Source organism: Mustela nigripes, chromosome 3, assembly GCF_022355385.1.
Source record: "Mustela nigripes isolate SB6536 chromosome 3, MUSNIG.SB6536, whole genome shotgun sequence".
Classification (NCBI taxonomy): Eukaryota; Metazoa; Chordata; class Mammalia; order Carnivora; family Mustelidae; genus Mustela; species Mustela nigripes.
In genome coordinates, this window is record NC_081559.1 from 91,122,125 (window position 1) to 91,145,930 (window position 23,806).

Consider the following 23,806-nt stretch of genomic DNA (forward strand, 5'->3'; position numbering starts at 1 on the left):
TAGAAACAGTATTTGGGCTAGCTGAGACAGCTGTGACCTCCCCTTTCCCAAGGCTCGCTGCTGTGGCTTTTACCATCATGCCAAAGTCAAAGAACTGCTTCCTAAGGGAAATTGGCCACCTGTTATAAGAGTTATCAGTGCTTAAGAGACAAACAGGACACAGACTGGACAAACTCTGAATATAATAAAAGACATTAGGAATGGGACAAGAAGAGATAATTTCTAACAGAAATTAAATACTCTACTACATGAAATAAAGTCCTCTTTATTTTGAAATGTGTGGGAATGGGGAAGGGGGTAGTCCCCAACCTACTGACACAATCTACAGAGAAGTAGATAATGTTTTAACACTATGTCCCCTTACACTGAATTCATGCACAGCCTTCCCCTTCAGGGAAGAAGGCTGATGGGGAGGAGACCTATGCAACCTTAGGGAAAACCATGCCAGCCAGACACCGTTATTTAATAACCTAGCTCTTCATCCCAAAATATTAATGAAAAACCAAGGATTACAGACATTTGGGAAAAGATCCAAAAATGAAAACATACAACTGATAGAAATGGAGACCATACAGGGGGCAGAACGGCACACTCAAAGAAATTTCTCATAAAGTACACCTGAATAAAACAAAAATAAGCTGCTTTGAAAAAGTAGTCAGAAAAGATTAATTCTTAAAATTCTTTTAAATGGCCATAACTGATGCATGAGTGCAAAATAAAAGTTGAAGACTATTTTTTTTAAATTTTTTTAATAAACATATATTTTTACCCCCAGGGGTACAGGTCTGTGAATCGCCAGGAAGTTGAAGACTATTTTTGATGAGACAGACTAAAACACAAAGAATATTGGAAATAAGAAAAACTAGAGACCTGAAGGTCAGGTTGAAGAGATATAATATGGCTAATAGATGCTTCCTGAGGGGGATAAAAACAGGAAAAAATAGGGACATATAAAAAGAAAAAAAAAAAAAAAAACGAAGCTATTACCATGATCTGAAGAAAGACACAACTTCATAGACAGGGCTCACTAAGTACCAAAATGCTTAGTGAAAAATATATCTATACATAGACACATCTTAGTAAAAGTGTTCCATTTCACCATGTTATCCACAAAGAAACAAGTCACATTGAAATCTAAATGCTGTTAAGACACAGAACTAATGCTTTTAAGATTTATAAGGAGAAAAAATGTAAACTTAGAATTCCATACTTAAATGTATTCATAAATGCAAGCCAAATACAGGATATTTTCAGACAGCAAATACTTGGAAAGTGTGCTAGTCTATACTGATAATTCCTCAATGAGGTATTCTGAATCAAAAGAAATCCAGATGTTTTTGTTTATGACACACCTTTATAAGTAAAAATCATATGAACATATGCTCTCAATATTTATAAATATTTTATAATATATTATATTTATAAATTAGCATATCATTATACTAGTATGTTTGTGTGTTATAAAGCACATTAAAGTAAAAATTAAAAAATAATCAGAAAGGGGGCCTGGGTGGCTCAGTGGGTTAAAGCCTCTGCCTTCAGCTCAGGCCATGATCCCAGGGTCCTGGCATCTAGCCCCACATGGGGCTCTCTGCTCAGCGGGGAGCCTGCTTCATCCTCTCTCTCTCTGCCTGCCTCTCTGCCTACTTGTGATCTCTGTCTGTCAAATAAATAAGTAAAACCTTTAAAAAAATAATCATCAGATGAAACACGTAATTTCAAGTATATTCCAACACCCCCCAAAATTATTCCACGTACCCTCTTTAATGTGGATGGATGCCTCATTTTGAAGACCACAGCTCTAAACCACATGAAAAAGAAATCCAAGGGGAAAAAAACATGGAACTGAAGAAACAACTGAACTGAACAGGTCTCAGAAGAAGAGGAGGAAACTGAAAAAAAAAAAACTAAAGGTGAATCCCCCAGAATTTGATATTTGGAAAATTTTCAATTGTAAAGTTTTAATGTACATACGATTACATTTTGTTCTCTGTAAGACCATTCTACTTTGTTCTACAGTAAGTTATATAATCACATTGTACATATTTCAAGGTTTAAAGTTTTTAGAACTGATCTGTAAGTAAAGCAAAAAAGAATTTTAGTTACAAAACAAAATGTAGATATAAAATTAACAATGAATAATTGGGAGATGGGGGGGGTAAGGAGAGGACCAAGACTATCATTCCTGAAGGTACTACTGTCTAGAGCTAATAAGTAAAAAATAACATTATCAATAAAAACCACTAACAGAAATAAAAGCAGGCACCATTTATAGTGAAAAGTTTGAACTGGGAGGGGAAAGAGGGAAGCCCTATCTTATCCTCTTTTTTATTCTCATGTAACATGAATCTCAACACAATTAGGACTTCTATTTTTGAAAAGTATTATTAGCCAGGAGGGGGGAGTGGTATATAACACAGTATGCCCATTTATTTTATTACTATTTTTTAGTATGCTTATTTAGAAAACTGAAATTGTTTACTCACTGCCATAGTGTGCTCACATTAAACACTCCTACTACTCTATCACCTCCATCATCCCTTTCATTTAGTGCATTTTACTACTTGGTCTACTATGATCTCTTTTGAAGGTTTTTGTGTTTTATCTATTTCTATAGTGCAAGCCTTAGTGTTTAAAGAAGGAGGAGGATTAATTACAAGGTCTAAGGATTAATGGAATAGCTAATTATGGCTATAATATATGTACATGAAAACAGAAAACTCATCTTGTAGTTGCCATTGCTTAAAAATCTAAAGTTCACTAAAATGTGCATACCATGCGAGAAAGTCTCTTCTTCCAAATAGAAACAGCTATGACTCAGTATAATAATTTCACTCAGTGGCAGTATTTCTAGACACAGGTGCTACTGAGAAGAATCTTAGAGGTAAGGAACAGGAGGTGATGAAAAACCCTCAAGAAAAAAATTGGCTAAGGATGGGAAGATCAATTCTTCCTGACTATAAGGGGAAAACCAAAAGAACTGCAGGGAGTAGGAGATGTACACCAGCACCCAGGAGCCATGGCTGCGGCTGATGAAATTACACAGGGCCTTAGTCTTAAAAAAGAAAAAAAAAAATGAATGGGGTTGAGCCAATACCTCTGCTTACTTTATAGTCTACTTACCTAGGCTCTTAATTCTTTCCTATTTTGACTATTGAGAGACCTAAGTAAAACAATGGGTCTTAACACTTTGAACTTCTTATAAGTCAAAAGCAGAATATTTTATATGGTCCACTTTAATAGTCTCAGTCTCTAAGGGATGACAAATGGTACTTTCAGGTTATAGTTCTCTAGGGCAGTGATTCTCAAATTTAAGTGTGCATTAGAATCACCTGGAAGGCTCGTTATACCCAGAGTTAATGATTTAGTATGCCTGAACTGGGCCCTAGAATGTGCATTTCCGACAAAGATCTCAGTTGGTGTTGATGCTGCTGATCTAGGGATCTCACCTTGAGAACCACTGATCTAGTCTGAGGGTTAGACCAGAAAGCTTTTAATACCGTAAACACAAGAATCTCATCATCACTGCCCGACCATCCATGTGTCCTTACAGCTCTGACTGAATCTTCCATTTTATCTAAGCATTATCCGGTGGAGTTGGGCTAGCTTTCAATTTTTTTGTACCAGGGTCTTATTCCAATGTTATGGAATCTCTTTTGAAATCCTCAACATCAGACACTGAAAGTAAGCAGGTAATTTTAATTGAAGACATTCACAGAAACTTTACAAGGATAGGCAAAATACTTATAGACATTTAATGCCAACTCTTTTTCTATTTGGTAACTCCTAAAAGCCATTAATACATGCTTGTGAAGGTTTCTACAGAGATTTAAAGCCTCTGCTTACTGTTGCCTTGTCATTCAACACCAAAGTTCTCCCTTAAAACATAAACCAAGAACAAACTACACAACCCCTGGGTATACATACACTGCAACTCCACCAAAATCACTCCATTTCTGTTTCTTTATTGTAATTTCAAAGAAAAGACTAAAAGTAAGAAGTCATTTAACAGCATTTCTAGAGATAGATATGTCATTTTCCTTAAGAATAGTAAAAATGGATGCGTGGGTGGGGAACCTCTGAGGGCCATGTGTTGAGAGATTTGGATTCTATTCCCAGCCATTTTAGATTTTAGGCCACATGCCCTTTTGCACAGCACTGAGCTTTTAGCTACACAAAGAGTTTGAGGCAAGAATCATTAAGTCTCATACCCTACACTAAGACTAAGACTTACTTGGTATCACATTAACTTCCTCAAACTGCAATGTATGTCTTTAAAAAAAAAAAAATCAACTATAGATCATTTCAGAACCTGACTGCTTTTCCTACAGCATAAAATAATAAGGACACTCTGGCTCTTCGGAAGCCACTTTTAAAAAATCACCATTTGCAATCAACTACAATTATACTTCCTGTTAGTTGCTGCAAGTTCAATTGTTTTCTTATTACTTATGTGATACATCATATACAAGGCACAATAAGAAAAACAGAAGTCTATCTACAAATAAATATTTCACTTTTTAAAAGGAGATTATTTCCAGAAATCTCATAAAGATGGTACTGGGGTTTTCAAAAATCAGCTTCAGTTAACATGATAGTTTTTTAAAGTACGGTTAATAACCACATAAGGTAAGATTATAAATTGTAGTTATATATAAACTGTGGTAAACTAAAAAGGGGTGAGACCAGCAGTCAGGAGACTACTCATTCAATATGGCCAAATTACAAGATATCTTTTTTTTTTTTTTGAATCCTTCCTTCCTTCCTTTAGTCATTCTCTTATGTACTAATCCACTGGAGAACGTATACTTAGAGCCTGTGGAAACAAGGAAGGATGAGAGATAGCCCCTGACCTCATCATTTGAACTAGATCTTATAGGTCTCCCAGGGAAAATCTGTAATTTCAAATGTGCTTAAGAGAACAAAGTAAAAACTTAATCATGTCTTTTTTGGTAAAAATTTCAGAAAACTAAAACTAAATGTTGTTACCCAAATGTGTGTCTTTTTTTTTTCTTTTCTTTTTAAAAGTAGGGGTGTGGAGCCCAACACAGAGCTTGAACCCATCATGATCCTGAGATCAAGACCTGAGCCGAGATCGAAAGTCAGACGCTTAACCAACTGAGCCACCCAGGTGCCCCCGTAATATTTTTGGGCAGCACAAACATGATTAAGGGAACAAGATCATCCAGATACTCTTAATACCAAAGCAGTAACTCTGAGTTCATTACAGTCTCTAAAAGCAAGTTTTACCTAGATATTAGCCTAAATTTTGAAAATTATAGCAATGGCTTAAAGGTCCTAACAAGACACTTAATCAGAAATTACCAATGCATAATTTATTTAAAACGTGTGACAGCATGGCACTATATACAATGTTATAAACTTCTGATACAATTTAAAAAATTTAAAGTTAATTTATTTGTTCCAAGCATTAATTTGTTAGTTATAGTACCATACCACTCTTTTACCCAACTCAGAGTAGTAAATTATCTTAATTAACAAATGATAATTTAGTCTTAACCCTTAAGCACCAATAACTTTTAATCTGCCCATCTTAAGTGCCACCTCTTTTGTAAAACTTTTACTAACCAATCTATAACCCCATACGATTTTTTTCAGTAAAATGAATTATTCCCTAGCCACTCAAGTACTTTTATAACCAATGCCCTTGCACAAAATTAATCAAATTTAGGGGTGTGTAGGTGGCTCAGTGGGTTAAGCGTCTGCCCTTGGCTCAGGTCATCTTCCCAGGGTGCTGGAATGGTGCCCCATGTCAAGTTCCCTGGCTCAGTGGGAAGCCTGCTTCTCCCTCTCCCTCTGGTTCTCCCCCTTCTTGTGCTTGCGCTCTCTCTCTCTCAAATAATTAATCAAATTTATTGTAGTTATTAGTACAATTATCTGTAAGATTTTACTTCACACTTTAGAACTTTACTCTTACATGTATTATCTCATGGAACCATCTAAATAAACAACCCTCTGAAATACTTACTTCTATTTTATAGTTAGGGAAACTGAAACACAGATGCAATGTGCTCTAAGGTCATATAGTGAAGAAACAACAAAAAACCCGTATTAGTCAAAAATTATATCCAAGAGTTTTCATTGATAATACAATTTTTCTAATTAATCAAATGTGTTAAGTACTATACTTTCGCATTTATGTAACCATTGCTTCATATACAAGGCAGCAGATAGTAAGCAAAGACATACTGACTAGATCTGAAGTTAGTTACTTGAAAAGTATTATATATTTCCTAGGCAGTGTATAATTTATTGCCTCCTAAAAAGCAAAGTACCAAATATAATTTAGTACTACAGAATGATCCAGGGACTACCGTCAGGGTTAAAAATTTGGTTTCTGATATTAGACTTAAGTTCAAATCCTAAAACTGTGTGAGGGCTCTCAGCCTCAGTTTTCTTGTTTGTATAACAGTAGTAATAATAATAATAATAAATGGTAATATCTCAACAAATGAAATAATAAATGGTAATTACCTCAAATGACTGTGTTGAGTGGGAATGTATATAAAACATCTAGGATAGTGTCTGGTACATAGAAAGCACTCAATAAATTAGTTTAATGTGTATGAATATCAATATGAAACTCAAAGATAGTAGTAGTTTACAAAACAGTAATAATCTCATGAACTATTAAGAAGAGCAGAGTGAAACTTCCCTAAATGTGTATTTTCAGTTTTTATTTTTGTTTTTTCAACCTTTATCACTTGGCTCTCCAATAAATATTACATCAACTATTAACTCTGTTGCTTTCACATCACTATTTCTAACAGTTTCAGTTCTCTTTTAATGCAAGTAATGCGGAGGCATAGAGGGAAAAAGATAAGACTGATGTCCAAATATCTCTTGGGAATTGTGTAATATTCAAAGGAACTTTCTAGAGTAATGAAAATGACCTATATCTTGACTGGGCTGTTGTTACACAGGTGAATACATTTGTTAAAACTTGCTGAAATATAACTGAAAGACCTGTATATAAAACAATGCAAATTTTAAAAAAAATTAGGACTTACAACCTTTGAACAAGTTACTTTCCTTTTCTGACCCTTAGCATTCTCATCTTCAGAAAGGGAGTCATTACTCACGCAGGAAGATTTTAGTACTGAAGGAGAGAAGGTCAGAAAAGTACTTACAGTAGTTTCTGCCATTAGTTGCCAATTCTGGATCCACTAAAATTAACCCTAGACATTTTTCAAATTTACCTAAATCCTAAAACATGTATCTAAAATAAAAGCTGTATTTCCCTTTTCCTACTTTCTCCCCATTTTGTTTCATTAAAGTTTTTGCCCCCAATTGTGTTTTATTTGTTTACAAAGTCATAATGGAATCTTTTGCTTTCATACTTCTCCTGCTCATTTAGCGAGGATCAAAAATTTTTACCTTAAATAAGTGAAGACTCTACCTGTCTTGTGCAAAGTTAATCAATTTGCTTCAATTCCTTTCTCCAAGAGTTTAATGTTCCAATAACAAAAACAACACAGTAACGTATTGCCAGAGATTACAATTTTAATAATTGTCTAAAGATCTGAAAGACATATATCAATTTTGCAATGTCCTCTTGTCAACCTTTAAAAATCAAGAACGGTTCCCCAAATATTTTAACTACCCTTAATAACCCATTAAGAAGCTACCATCCATTGATTTATGTAAAGTTACATAATTTACTTCTGGTATTGCCCTTTCAAATATAAACATACCTAATTAAATTGGGGTAATTGTGTAAAAGTAACAGTTCCTGTTTTCAAATCAGTTTTTTAAAGGTTTATTTATTTATTTATTTGACAGAGAGAGAGAGGAACACAAGCAGGGGGAATGGGAGAGGAAGAAGCAGGCCTTCCACCGCCAAGCAGGGAGCTGGATATGGGCCTCCATCCCAGGACCCTGAGATCATGACTGGAGCCAAAGGCAGACGCTTAACAACTGAGCCACCCAGGCACCCTCAAATCATTTTCTGAAAGTGTCTAAGCAATGCTCTTTGTTCTAGAACTCCAGCACACTGGAACAATTTTACATTCATCTAGCATTTACTGAACAAACATTATTAAGTATCTAAATAGGTCAGGTACTGGAGAAACAAATATAAGGTCAGAGAAATAAATACCTAACTAAAGCAGATAAAATAGAATTGCTAAAATAAGGTCCTTTCCTTATACCTGCAAAGAATCTAGAAAAAGGAGTTGGAAGTACAGTTCTTCCAACCACTTTTTTTTTTTTTTTAATTTAAGATTTTATTTGACAGGGAGATAGAGAGTGCACAAACAGGCAGAGCAGCAGGCAGACTGGAAAGGGAGAAGCAGGCTCTCTGCTGAGCAGGGAGCCTGATATGGGGCTTGATCCCAGGACCCTGGGATCATGACCTGAGCCAAAGGCAGGCAGCCACTTACCCAACTGAGTCACCCAGTCACCCCTCTTCCAACCACTTTTGCTTCCAACCAGAGTTGCTTCCAGACCACTTTTCTAATCTTCTGCCAAAACTGTATGGCAACTGCTGACTCCAATGTTATATTCTCTTACCCTCTTCTCCCTTCTCTCCTCTTCTCACCTTTCTTCCAGATAGGCTCCTTTACAGTGGAAGATATCAACACCTGTCTCCATGTCTTCTTCGCAGTTCCTGCCATCACACTGGATGACTGCACTGCTATTGATTTCCAATCTACCAGCATCAGAACTCCTTTACCTTCCTGAATGATTTCACCCACTTGAAATTTTAGCAATCTTTTTCAAAGATCCTGACTTGGAACTTATTACCTAAAATAGCTTAAGTCAACTATGAAAGTTAAGCCTCAGTATCAGTTTCATAAGAGAACTTATTCCCATCTGTCACCAATTTAATCCCCCAATACTTATTCACAATACTTCATTGAGCCCTCTCCATTCTTAAGTCATTATGCCCATTCTGGGCTAATCTCCTTCTTTATCAAACTCAAAACCCACAATGCCTCACTCCAAACACTTTCTAGCAAGCATGCTTCACTTCATATTTCATTCCCTTTCTCTTCTACTACAACCATTCTGTAAACCCTCTCTACTCCTCGTCAACCTAACTACCCAAGGTCTGCTCCTTTATTTAGGTTTCTGAGCATGTGAAAAATCTTTATAAGCAGAAGAGTGGTTTCTTAAGTGGATGCTTTCATTAAGTACATATTTCTATTTTTAACTATTGTCAAAAGGGTTTGTTGCAAAATAGATCTTACTAAATAATAAAACAAATTAAATTAAATTAAATTAGAAGTTCAGCTCCTCAGTTGTACTAGACTCATTTTAAGTGTTCTATAGACACAAGCAGCTAGTGGCTACCAAAATGGAAAGTGGAGATTATAGAACACTGTCACCATTGCACAAAGCTTTATTAAATACTGCTGTTCTACACACTCCATTGTAGGACTACTCAGTCACTATATTGGCTCACATGACCTGTAATTTCCCACTATCTATTGCCCTCCTTGTGACTTCAAGCTCTAGCACCCGACACGGAAGAAATGGTTCCTAAAGCAGTCAATAAGGGCAGTGGCATCACACCTATCTCTTAAAATCACCTGAGACCAAAAGGAGTTTGTTGCTCCTAGTCATTTGCATCCCAGCCCACTTCTAATCATGGAAATCCCCATCCTGATACGGTTATTAAAGGAAGGTGTTGGTTGCACTGTATCTTAGAAGGGTTAGAAAAAGAGAGGTATACTTAGTTGATTCCAGATTTTACCACCTGTTCAAGACAGAACTCATTACTACACATGTATCTCACATACCACTACACTAGACCGTGGCAGCAGCTGGAAGTAAAAATCTGCCAAACCAACCCAGGCTTATTTTAATTCAACTATTAATAGTATTTTATTAAAAATTAAACATTACAAATGCTGAAAAAGACCAGGATGCTGGGACACAAGACGTAAATTAAAATTAGTACTATCTTAAGTAAAAGCAGGATAAACCATCATCCTTGAAAAAGGTAAGAGAAACTACACTTACTGGACCTTTCAGTTATTAAAATCTCTGGGAAAAAACTGGCAAAATAGTATGCTTTAGGATAAAGGGTGGTAGTCTATATGTAGAATGTAGACCTTAGAATTCATGTAGGGAAGTGCCATTCATTCCTGTACCTTTTATTCTTAGTTAGTTGTTGACTTCTGCTACTAAAACACACATATGAATTCATAACTGCAGATAAGATAGTTTAACCTTTTTAACATTCTCATATGTCTTTTCATAGCTAATATTTTTATGTCTGACTTCATTTCTTTCTTCTGCAAAATACCGTTCCTGGGTAGAGCAGCTTATGATAAATACTTGTACTCTACATATTCTTAAATTGTTACTGATTATTGCTAGTCAAAAGAATCTTGGAATTATTAGCTCATGAGAAGAGCTGAGATGGCATTCATGTCCTTTAAAGTGTTCCCATGAGGTATTAAAACGATTCAGTTTATTCTGCAAAGCATTTCCTTATGAGAGAGGTAGGGCTGGTAGGTGATGGCAATAACCTCCTTTTATTAAGTCCAGTTCGACCAAGTGCTACATCACTTCAGAAAAGACTGGCTTAAAATTTAGGATCTCCTAACACATTGTTCTTCATGGATCATTTTGCTTTATTTCTTTCTCTTTCCCTTTTGATTTATTTTTCTTTCTTTTCCTTCTTTTATTCCTGTAAACTAAGCAGCTATGTGAAATGTTCTTCTTCAAGAAAATATTTTTAAGGAAAATAAAGTCATTTTAATGGTGATGTACATGCAGGGTATAATGATGTAGACATATAAATACAAGTATTTATCAACAGCTGCTCTACCCAGGAACGGTATTTTGCAGAAGTAAGAAATGAAGTCAGACATAAAAATATTAGCTATGGGGTGCCTGGGTGGCTCAGTGGGTTAAGCCACTGCCTTCGGCTCAGGTCATGATCTCAGGGTCCTGGGATCGAGTCCCACATCGGGCTCTCTGCTCAGCGGAGAGCCTGCTTCCCTCTCTCTCTCTGCCTGCCTCTCTGTCTACTTGTGATCTCTCTCTGTAAAATAAATAAATAAAATCTTTTAAAAATATTAGCTATGAAAAAGCTTATGAGAATGTTAAAAAGGTTAAACTATCTTATCTGTAGTTGTGAATTTATATGTGTGTTTTAATAGCAGAAGTCAACAACTAATTAAGAATAAAAGACAGGAATGGCACTTCCCTACATCAATTCTAAGGTCTACATTCATTGAAGAATAAGGAATAACCACAATCCTAACACTGAAAAGGATTCACAGGTAGGAACATTTTTTGCATTCCCTGGTTTTCACTATACAATATGATGACAAAAAATATATTAGCAACACTACCTTCTGTTGACACAAGAAAAAACTCCATATATAACAAGAAATTAAATATAAAACAGCACACAGCATGTTGTGGGCATATGGTAAAATTTTCTCAACATTCAAGATCTGAAAACTGAGTAAATCCTGCTGCGTACACAGCGTTTCCCTTATTTAAGAGGTAGCAGAACCTCACAAAAGAAATGAACCTACACAACCTGCAGTCTGGGTAGAAATCAAGTTAACAGCAAGTGCATGCCAGCATTGTGTAATGAAAGCTTTGAGCCAATGTCACAGACACACTCAATAAACTAGCCTACAAAACTTTTCACCAGCTTGCAAAATCTTAAAACCTTCCCACATTTAGCAACAGTTAGGCAGAAATGCGCCATCTGTCAGAAAGTCCGTGAACTATACAATGAAACTATCATTTTCATGACATGCTCATTTTGCTCATTTTCCCTAAACTATACTTAAATTTGCTTTATATTCCTGCAACTTATCAACTGACAATGCAGCCAGAATCATCTGATGGGTTTTGTGAAAATAAACATGTCTCTATTCCACTTTTCCTTGGAGCACATGTGGGAGGGTATGTGGGTATTAGTGGGGAAGGAAATCACGTTTATTTTGAAAACCTAGCCTATCCACAATGCAGTACCACTTTACCCCCACCAGAATGGCTAAATAAACGAGACAATATCAAGCAAATGTTGCAGAGTCTGGGACAAATGGAATTCTCATTCACTACTGATGAAAGTATAAACTGATACAACCACTTTGGAAAACACTGAGTAATACATACTAAAACTGAATACAAGCACACACCATGACCCAACAGTTGCACTACAAGGAACATATACTACAAAAATGTATACTACATACACAAGAATATTATATAGGAGCACTATTCGCTGTAGCTCAAAACTGGAAACAACCTAAATGTTCATTAACAGTAGAGTGGGTAATTTACGGTATATAGCTAAACTGAAACAATTTTACACAGTGAGAATGAATAAGCTGCTGCTACACACTACATGAATGGATCATATAAAAATAAATGTTTTGGGGGGCACCTGGGTGGCTCAGTTGGTTAAGCATCTGACTCTTGATTTCAGTTCAGGTCATGATCTCAGGGCAGTGGGACTGAGTCCTGCATCTGGCTTCACACTGGGCGTGAGGCCTGCTTAAGATTCTCCCTTCCTCTCCCACCATCCCCTGCACATACACCCACACTTTCTCTCTCTCAAAAATAAATAAGTAAATAAATAAATAACTAAATTAGAAAAAATAGAAATGTTTTGTATCAGAAGCCAGACACAAGGGTGTATTTGCTATATGATGTAGTATGTACGTCTTTAAATATTAAATGTCAATAAAAAGTTTACCTAAAAAAATTTAATAAATAAATAAGCAGCTTGATGCCTAGATGTCTGTAATAAAATCATGTTCCCAGTGCCATGCTCCTTCCAGTCTAAAATTGGGAGAGAACACTTTTTGAATCTTCTCTCATGCTAATTTAAAACCATTTTTATATGAAAACAAAGAAGGTTGTATTAAGGTTATAGAATGCAAGAGCCAAATCCTTTCCAGAAGAAAACACTAAAAATTTTTGAAAAAAAATTTTACCACTAAAGCTCTGCCTCCACCATAACCTTGACCATTCAGACCTTCACCTTCCTTCCATCAGCAGAGTTCACTCTTCTGCCAATCACTTAGAAGAAACACTTGACAAGTAATAACCTGCCCTAGCAGGTTAGTTATAAGGATTAAAACAAAGAGTGCATATACAATTTGCAGCACTGTGCTTAAGCACTCAATGAGTAGACAGTATTATATCCCAAATAATGAGGCTTTCAGGTTAAGGGCTATTTCCAATACAATGGTGTAAACACAGAACCTGATCTTTAGTAGTTGGGTCAATAACCACTTACGGAATAAATGAATGATGTGAGCTCAAAATAGAACAGAAAAAAGGAAAATAAAGCAAAAGTGAGAATGAGGAAAAAATCCGGAAGTACAAAGGAAGGTCTTAATCTACTTTTACTATTAAAGCATATGACAATATTTTTAAATATCCAATGAACCAACAAAATTATGAACATATAAAATATACGATCAAAATACACAAAAACTGCCTCATTATTTTCCCCCATGTATTTCACAATGTCAAAGTATGATGTTTTAAACTAAAATTAAAACATTGTTCTTTAATTTGAAACTCTTTAAAAATATCTGAATGAATTCCTTATAAGGTTAACAGGAATCATAAGTGTATCACAAGCTATTTTCAAGACATCCGTCATAGTATGTCAAACTCTAACTGTATTTTAATACAGATGAAAAAAAGCAAATTTCAGCTGAATCTTTACATAGTATTATTTTCATGAAAATAAAAATGCAACTTTGTTATCAAAGCTGTCAAGACTGCAATCTCACATTTAGTTAAAAGACATAGGGAAAAAAAAAAAAAGAAGACAAATCAACAAAATAATTTAATCTTCACTGGGTGCCCAAAATACCAATGACCCATTTGATAAGGCCCCTTGTCCCTCCCTTTTAAACACATCATTTACTCATATATCCTATATATACTTATATATCCTAAATCAGAAATAATATTTACACAAAACATTTAATTATGTATAAAGCACAACTCTAAATGTAAATATAACTCATTTGGTTCTTATAAAACAAACACTCAAGGTAAATACTATTACCATTTCCATTTCACAGATGAGAATGTTGAGACAAAGATGCTAACTGCTTAAATTCACAAAGCTATTAAATAAATAGCAGTCTGGTTACATGCTCTTAATTTCTGTGCTATGCTGCTTAAAGAGCTCTGAAGTAAAGCAGAATTTTAGAATTCAGAAAGCTCTAAGATAAAGCAGGATATAATTTCACTTCATGTTGGGACGTTAGTTATTTTGAGGAATTTGGGTGATAACCATAAGATAAGGTACATTGATGCCACATTTCATGAATTCTAAGATGCCCATTTTCTCTCATATTTTAACATTTCTAAAACTGATGGCATTTTAGGGGCACCTGGGTGGCTCAGTGGGTTAAAAAAAAATGGGTTAAAATTAATGGCATTTTATATTTGTAAATGATACTATTTTCTCTCTTTGGGGTACATGTATAATTATGCATCCAGTAATTGAAGGCAAGTACATTTCAAAAAATTATGCTATTATCTATACCTAAGATAGTAAAATATAAAAAATGCAGTGCAAGTGTTTTACAGGGAAGTTCTTCCCTTTAAACTATGATGATCTATAAGAAAATTCTATGAAAATACCTTTACAGTACTGTCAGTTTCTCAGACCATGTGCAAATGTTATATATGTAGAAAGACCAGGTTATATCCTTTGTGAGGAAGAAATACTGGTTTCATTATATAACTTGGTGAGGAAATTTTCTTTGATAAGGGATATGCTATGGGAGGAAGCAGACAGACAAAACAACAGTAAAATTAAGACATCTGAGAAAAGTTAAAATCATCAAGAATAAAGCATGAATTAGGATACTCCCAAATACTACTTGCTTCAAGCCAGTTCTCAAATGCCACGGATAAATGCTCACATAAAAAAAAAATTTCAAGTTTTAAAAATACAGTTTAGGGGCATCTGGGTGACTCAGTAGGTTAAGTGTCTGACTGGATTCTGGCTCAGGTCAAGATCTCAGGGTCATGAGATTGAGCGAGCCCTGCGACATGCTCCACACTGGGCATGGAGCCTGCTTAAGACTCTCTTTTTCTCTCCCCAGCTCGTGTTCTCTATAAATAAACAAATAAATAAATGATGATCATCATAATAAAAAATACACTTTGAATGCAATCAGAAATGACCAATCTGCTTAGCTGTGTGCCCACTTGAGCTCTAACAAAACTGGACATATTAAACTTGAAGCTCAACCTCCATGCTGAATAACTAAAAAAAGGTTTAAACTGGTCCTAAGAATTGCCACCAAAAATTTTAACTAAAACAAATTCAATTAATTTAAGTATTTGATAGCATCTTGTGTTGACATCTGCCTTGATGATTTCAGAATGAATTTATATTCAATGATTTTTTGTGTGTTTGTTTTCGATTTTATAGGATGAAAACTATTTACCTTTAGGGGAATTTCCCACTAAAACACCAAAAATCGTATCCAAATTACAACTGAAAAAAAAAACACCTTGTATCAACTGCACTCTTTACCTTAAAGTCACTTAATTTACCTTGGGGGAACAGGGTGGTGGGAGAAGTACAAATCCATTTATACACAATAAAAAAATTGTTAAATTTGCTTCAAAAAACATATCCAGACAGGAAACTGGTTTCTTCTTTGCTAATATATCTCAAGTAGTATTTTAAAAGCATCATACCACAACCCTTGAGATATCGCATTACTCAATAGGAGTGTAAAGTACCTCTTTTTAAATTGTCATTCCTAATTTTATTTATTCTCATATCCAATTAAGAATGAAAGCAAATACAACAAGTTCAAAGGAGTATTTTGTAAGCATGTTCATATTGTATAAATGTATTATTTCCATCATACGTTTGTTCTCAGTGTATAAACAACCTATCCCAATCATGGTTTGAGGTAACACAATTTTCTATCTGCTGATAATTCTTTTTAATCTGCTATCTTTTATCTATGTAAAGTTTTGTTTCATATATAGTAGTTACAGAGCACAATTCAAAATATAATGCTAGTAATTATTCTGTCCTCCTTTAGAACATGTAGGCAAGTCTGAAAACATCAGAGCTCTACATATGTACATAAAAAAGAGGCCTGAAAAAGTATGCCTCTAAGAACCGTGGTAACATATGAAAAATATACAGTTGTTACACAAGAATTCAGCAAGATCTAAGGAACTAAAAACCAGGGAGAAGGCAAAAGCAAAAGATATTAAAAAACAATTAAGAGTTACAATTTTCTAGTACAAAATTTAAGGGAGACTACCTTAGCAGATCAGAATAACAACATTTCCACAGTAACTCACTGAACTCAGAAGCAAATTTTGATAAAACCCATTCCTCCTTTATTTTAAGGCAGATCAATTTTATAACCTTTACTATTTTAAAAGTTTAAAATACATTTAACTTAATTTTCCCTTTTAACACACTATTTTCTATGAGCCTTTGATCGTGCCAATAAGGTTTTGCCAACTATAGTATTCTTCAGAGAGTAATCCCAGCTGATGAACTGTGTTCTACTATGGTGCAAGAGGGTAAATCTAGGAACATTTAGACAACTATCTAAAATAGTGTTTACGGTATCAGGGGCCTCTTCTTATTCTTCATTGTCCAAAAACACCATCATTAACCATAGCCTGAGGTTTCGCAGTAAACTCTTAGCAATCCTTACCAAGGCCTTCATTTTCAACTCTCCAAGTTTGAAAAAAGTTATATGTATTAAATTTCTCCCATTAAAAAATCACCAAAGCAGGGATGCCTGGGTGGCTCAGTCGGTTAAACATCTGCCTTCAGTTCAGGTCATGATCCCAGGGACCTGGGATGAGTCTCACATTTGGTTCCTTGCCCAGTGGGAAGCCCGGTTCTTTCTCCCTCTGCCTGTTACTCCCCTGCTTGTGCTATTTCTCTCTCTAGCAAATAAATAAAATAAAATCTTAAAAAAAAAAACAAACCCAAGGCATAACCAATATTTTTAAATTATGCTATAAATTACTTAATGATTCTGTAAGTATGGGTGTTAATGTATGAAATATAAAGCCAACCAATAAAAATAAATTATCACCTTGAACGATAAATGCTACAACATAGTTACCTTTAACTTTTGAAAATATTCAGTAGGTATCTCCAAGCTTGGTGCCTTTACATGGGTAGTGATATTAATCAAAACGGCAAACAGAAAGAGGTACATAAGTTGAAGAGAAAACCTTTTGAATGGCACACTAACCTCTCCAAACTATCATGCACATACTAGTGTCCCAATTCCTTGCCATTGCATGCTTTCAAAATACCTGTATTTTGTATCACCTCTTTAGTAGCCTTTCTTTATCATTTCTTTAAACTCCTCTACCACTAACTACACTGGACTGCCCTCTCCACCTCTCCACCTTTCAGACACTTACTCAAGTCTTCCCTAATGCCTTATCTGTGCTTCCAAGGCAACCTGAATAAGCTGCAGTGACAATACTAATTACACTGTAACAATATTTAACTGTCCAATGACCCTAGTCTCTTAAGTCTAATCACATTTCTACAAGTTTAGTATTAAACACCTTAAAAAACACTGTTTGAATATGTTCTGATGCGTGAGTTGTAGAAAGAATTTAAGATGCTTGTAGAACATCTACATGGTGATAAATAGAAACATGGGTCTAACATGAGGTCTAAACTGAGGAATGAAGATGGCTCATACTATAGATATAATTTTATCCTAAATTTAGGATTGTTGCTTTGGCAGGTTAAAACAAAATTCATCACCAACTAGTTTATGGACAGACTATTTATTAAGAAATAAAAAATTTTGATGTTGTGGGTAGCTCATTAGAGTAAGTATCCAACTCTTGATTTCAGCTCATGATCTCAGGGTTGTGAGATGGAGCCTGCTTAAGATTTTCTCTCTCTCTGGGGGTGCCTGGGTGGCTGTGGTTGAGCAGCTGCCTTCGGCTCAGGTCATGATTCCAGGGTCCTGAGATCGAGCCCCACGTTGGGCTTCCTGCTTGATGGGAAGCCTGCTTCTCCCTCTCCCACTCCCCCTGCTTGTGTTCCCTCTGTCGCTGTGTCTCTATCAAATAAATAAAATCTTTAAAAAAAAAAAAATTCTCTCTCTTTCTGCCCCTGCCCCCATAAATAAACAAATAATAAAATTAAATTCCCTTCATGTTGCTCAATCCAAAGAGTACTTTTTAGTTGCCAGCTGAATTGAGTTCTCAGCTTCATTCAACATAGTTGAAATAGTTGATTACCCACTCCTTTTTCAGTCTATTGCCTTGGCTTCAGCGATGTCAAGGAAAATTTCTTCCCAACTCTGGCTACACCTTCTCAGTCTCCTTTGCTTCATTTCTTTTTCCCAATGTTTAAATGCTGAAAATTCACAGGGGATTATTATATTCCTTTACCATCTCTCTGGGAAATCACACTCACCAGCTCCCACAGTAAGATATCAACTGTAAGCCATATAATGAAGATTTCGAGCTGAATTATAATCAATACTCTCTTCACTTCCCAAAACTAACAAACAAAAAACTGCTCCTCTCCCTAGTATTATTCCCTGTGTTACCAACAAGAACCACCAACCCCGGAAACCTGCCTTCTCCTCTCTCTAGACCCACTACTCTAACTCATCACCAAATCCTATCAATTTAACTTTCCCCCAATCCAGCTACTTTCTATTGCTGCCACCCTGGACTAGGATTCCATCGTCTCCTGCCTAACCTACTATAATAGCTGAACTCAATTCTACTCAAAGGTGTGTTCTGTAGACCAACAGTCATCCATGAACTACTGTTACTGGTCTGAGACAAGGCAAATACAGAAACTGAAAGACTTATTTAGAAATTTTTATAGCAATTTGACAACTGCCACAACGTCCATTTTATTGTGTCACTAAAGTACCAGTACAGATTAGAAACCAAACCAAACCAAACCAACCAAAACTGGTCCTTCTCCACATTAAGTTTGAGAAGGACTGGCCTAACTGGTATCCCTGCCTTTACACTTGCCTTTCTCCAGTGTGTCCTCTGCAGAGCAGTCAAGTGATATTTTTAAAGTAAAAATTTAAGTAACTTATTCAGGTTTTTAACATTATCCAGTAGCTTCCCATTGCCAGAATTTAAATACAAAATGTTTAACAATGATAGACCATTGTGATCTGTTCTGGCGTCATTTTGCGTCAACCAGCTTCATATGCTAAGGTCCAGCACGGACAGGATTTTCAGTTCTAGAAAGCTGAAACTACCAACACCACTAGGGTAACTTCAGTTAATCCTTCAGATTTAGCCTAAAAGTCATAACTTCAGAGAAGCATTCCCTGTTAACATTAGTGGGCTTTCAATGCTTAAAATGATTTTCCTTTGTGGCAGTAATCATAATTGTAATTATTATTTTTGTAATTAGCTGTTTAGCTTCTTTATCCCAATAGCTTTTGCCTCCATAAATACAGGTACATTCCTTCCATTAACATACATCATCAGAGCCTAGAACAGTGCCTGGCACATTATCCGTCATTCAATAAATTTTTGGTAAGTGAATAAACCTATGTCAGGAAACATAATGGTGAGCAGGACCACAAAAATGCAAATGCCTTCAGTATCTAGTCATGTATAAGACTTGGATAAGTCTATGCACCCCTTGCTTTACAAAAGTTACATCTCCTTTACTTCCCTAAACCACCTAAAAAGACAGAGAAACCTCACTGTCGAAATTATTTTTTCTTTCTTCCCCCAAAAGGTGAAGAACTTTGTCTAAAGTAACCAACAAGGAACTAAAAGATCTGAGAGGCAACAAAAGGTAATAGACTACAACAATATCATCTAGTTCCACTGCTTACAAAGCTGTGTGATTTTGTGGCTGTTAAATAATTTCTTAGTTTCCTTATCTGTGAAACTGAGATACAATAAAGTCTTCAAAGGACTGTTATAAGGATTAAAGAAGATATTAAATTATTTTAAGCAGTGCCTGGCACAGTGTTTTGTAAATGTTAGTGATTATCATCATCCTCAATATTACCAGTCTCTTATAAAGTAATTTTATCTGCCTTCTTGCTTATTTTCTGTCAGTGCCACATTAAAATAACTTACAAAAAAGCAGAGTCTGTTATTATTCTCTGATGGGGCTTTTCTCAGCCAGGGTTCTGTGAGAAATTAAGCCCTACAGAAACCGACTTAAGTGATTATTTCCTCCGTTCTCTCTCTCAAGGTACATAGCTAGTACCATTTTAGATACATAAGAGAGGAGTCAATTCATTACATACCCTGTATCCCCTAGAGCATTAGGGCTTGATACTCACTAGAACTCTTGATTCAGAAGGACTGCTCTTGCATATCCTCAATGCCTGGCATGAAGTAAGTGCTCATTAAATATTTTTAGAAAGGATGAATATGTACAAAACCAAAGCAAGAGTGCTTAGCACAAAGAAGATGCTAAGTGTCCATTTCATTCCGCCCCTTCAAAGTTCCTATAAACTTCTGAAGTCTTATTCTAAGGGAGTCATTTTTCTTGAATGGGCTTATATTACTCAAAGCCAAAAAATGCTGCATACAGACAGCAGGAAAACCAAGAGACAAAGAAACCAGTGTTGGCAGAAACTATGTGAAAGATAGGTAGAACCTGGGTATGTGGGGAAAAGAGCAGAGGTTATTTTAGGTGAGACTAGCATAGGCAAAGTCACTGTCACTCAAAGTTTGGAGTACATTCCACTGATGACATAAAATATGATTTTAAGCTATACATGGGCAACATCTTTATTTAGATAGCGCATATGGCACTATTTATAACAATACCAACAGCACCTATTTGGGTTTTAACTGAGTTGTTATAAAAAAAAAAATCAAGAAAATAATGCACAGGATGTAAGCAAATATGACAAAAACTGTCAGGGTTTTAAAGAGTGAGTAAAATCTGGGAAACATCAAGGCATGGCTGTATTAATAAACATGATATGTTGGGGTACCTGGGTGGCTCAGTGGGTTAAAGCCTGTCTTCGGCTGGGGTCACGATGTCAGGGTCCTGGGATCCAGCCCCACATTGGGCTCTCTGCTCAGCAGGAAGCCTGCTTCCCCGCCCCCCTCCTGCCTGCCTCTCTGCCTACTTGTGATCTCTGTCAGGTAAATATATAAAATCTTTCAAAAACAAACAAACAAACATACATACATACATACATAATATGTTAAGAGAGAAAAGCCACAAGTCTTTTGAGTGAAGCCAAGTTCTTGAGTAACAATTCAACATAAAGAAATAGTAAGTATGAACAATCAGTTTTACTTACCAGTAAAACCGTCATTTTCCACTACTGTAAATTTGCTTTGTATTTCATCTATTCTCAAAACAAATGTAACATTTTAAGGACACCTGAAGCTGGGACTGACTTGCTTGTAGCCTAGTAACTTACCCTCAAACAAGGAGCTAAAACTCTGTACTTTTCACACCAGAAGGAATTAGTTTATACAGTAACAAAATATGAATCACAACTACATCAAAAAAGGTATTAAATGAAAAAGAGCAAAAAGCAGCCTTCCATTCCCACCTTCCCTCCTCAAAATTCACCCACCAATAGACAAGAGAAGTCAAGCTAAGAGATGACGATAAAGAACATTTGCTGAATGCTTACCAGGTGCCTGGAACTGTTGTATTTTACCTGCAATAAGTTATACAATTATCACCACCATCTTATCAAGAATACCACTATCCCCTTTTAGATGTGTAAGAATACTGAGGCATAGAGATTAAATAACTTGCCCAAGGCCAGAGCTGGTAGGTGGCAAAGCAGGGGTTTAGATCCTGGCAGTTCAGCTACATCTGAGCTCTTAACCACTAGGCACCATTTCTCCTAAGAATAACAGGATGATAATTTGAAATATTCCAGCTTTCCCATTACGGCAGCAGAGATATAATTTTCCAAGGTATAAACCTTTTATTACTTAAATTTCCTAAGAAACAGTGACTTCAGCTATAAGGAAAAACTGCGAAGACAAGTATGATAATGGAATAATCTAGGCCCAGGATCATTCAAGTATAGACAAAGCAGCAACAGCCTCAAAAGTATGGCTGAATGACACAATTCACAGAAAAAGAGGTCAAAAGTTGAGATAAGTAAAAGGTAAATCTTAATTCTACTGGATCTACTGCTCTGAGGAAGAAAACTCGACCATCCTCTCCCCTTTACTCAGTACACAGGGACTCCAAAGAAAGAGGAGTCGGGGGAAAAGATAGCGCAAGGGAATAAAAGAGGAAAGTGAACATTGGAACCCTGAACCTCAGAGCTAGTCTGATATTCCCTTGTGAACGTGACAGAATGTGAGAGTGCAAGGTGTGCTTGGAGGTAGGGAAGTAGGCTGAGGGCCTGAACACCGCAGTAAATACTGAGTGGTCTGGCTGGAGAGCAGAGAATTCACGCTAACATGGGCTCACAGGGATAACTTCACACGTTTGGGATGAGGGGTGATGGGGACGCTGGGGAGCGGGGGGTGGGGGGGAGAAGACGGGCACAGGGGCTTCCATCTTTGGGCACTACTCCAAGAGGGGAAGAAAACAGACCAGGTATAAAGGGGCGGGCGTGGAGATACGTAGGTCTAAAGGAGCGAGACTGGCGAAGGAAAAGGGGCGAGGTTCGTGGAGGAAAGTCTCGGGGATCCTGGTAGGCGGAGGCTGGGAAATCGATAAGGGGTGGGGGGGTCGCCAGGGGCAAGCCAAGACTGGGAAGGGAAGGCCTGGGCGGGGGTAGCGGGTGGGGCTGAGGGGCGGGGGCGAAAAGCAGCCCTGAGAAAGGGAAGGCACGTCGCAGGAACAGGGGGTCCGGAGCCAGGAGGAATGGGGGTGCCGTGGGTGAGGAGGAGGCCGCCCCGCTCCAGCGCAAGCGAGCTGAAAGGGCTGGGAGTTGGAAGAGCAAGCAACCAAGGTGCGGCGGGGACTTCAGAGGGGGAGGGGCACCTACCCGGGCGTGCGGGGCGGCGGCAGGCAGTCCCGGCAGCGACTTCTCTCCCGCTGAGGCGGCGGCTGCGGCGGCCGCGGCGGCGGAGGTGATGGCGGCGAGTCCCTGTGGCGGCCGCCTCCACCGAGCCGCATCCCTCCTCTCCGGCCCGCCTTCCTTCCCTGTCTCCCGCTCCTAAACTTCTTCCCGGGGATAAACAAACCCGCCGCCAGGGGCGGCTGCCTCCGCTGCTCCCGCCCCCGCGCAGCCCCCCTTCCCCGCCCCGGGCCCGTCCGGGCTCCGGCTTCCGAGTTGCGACTCCAGCCCCAGCCCCAGCCAGCGAGGGCGCGTGCGCGCGGCGGCGGCGTGGGCTCGCAAGGTTCTTCCTCCCTCCCTCACCGGGCACTTCCGGGCCGGCCGGGATCCACCGCCGGGTTTTGGGAGCCGCCGCCGCAGCCGCTGCTGCCGCGGCTTGCGCCAGGCGGTGGGCCCTCGGCTGTGCGCGCCCGCAGCAGTGGCACCCTTGGAGGGGACCAGGAGTTCCCTGGTCTTGCGGGACCTCCCTTCGACCAGCGTAAAACTTTCCTTGCCTATAAAGTCCGCTGATAACGCCTCTTAAATGGATAGACGTAGGTGCTATAGGCGGCCACCGTTTCTCGGTACGATTTCCTTGGTGCTGCACCAGACTGGAAAGCCACGGTGCAACTTTTACCGAGCCCCTGTTGCGAGCTCCTAACTCTGTGAAGTGCGAAAACGAAAACAGCAATATACAGTCTCCAGGGAGAAATGAAGACAACTCCAGGTCGGCAAATGAAATGCCACAGTGGAACGGTTTTTGGCTGGAGGCGAGCCTGCAGTGGAAGTCTCAGGCCTAGGAAGGAAGGGGTCCGCCTAAAGGCGACTGAGCT

At 37.6% G+C, this 23,806-nt stretch overlaps 1 protein-coding gene across 6 annotated transcripts in view; it reads right to left on the reverse strand.

Moving 5' to 3' along the window:
- SPOPL (speckle type BTB/POZ protein like) overlaps positions 1–23,229 on the reverse strand; it is a 65,102-nt gene extending 41,873 nt beyond the window's left edge. For 4 of the 6 annotated variants that reach the window (XM_059394371.1, XM_059394370.1, XM_059394363.1 and 1 more), the window contains exon 1: positions 22,923–23,229. The gene's annotated coding sequence lies outside the window, so the exon portion shown is untranslated. Of the gene's footprint in view, positions 1–1,758; positions 1,893–22,922 lie in introns of all 6 variants that reach the window. The other 2 variants (XM_059394366.1, XM_059394365.1) reach the window with 1 other exon arrangement.
- Between the last annotated feature and the right edge of the window lie 577 nt (positions 23,230–23,806).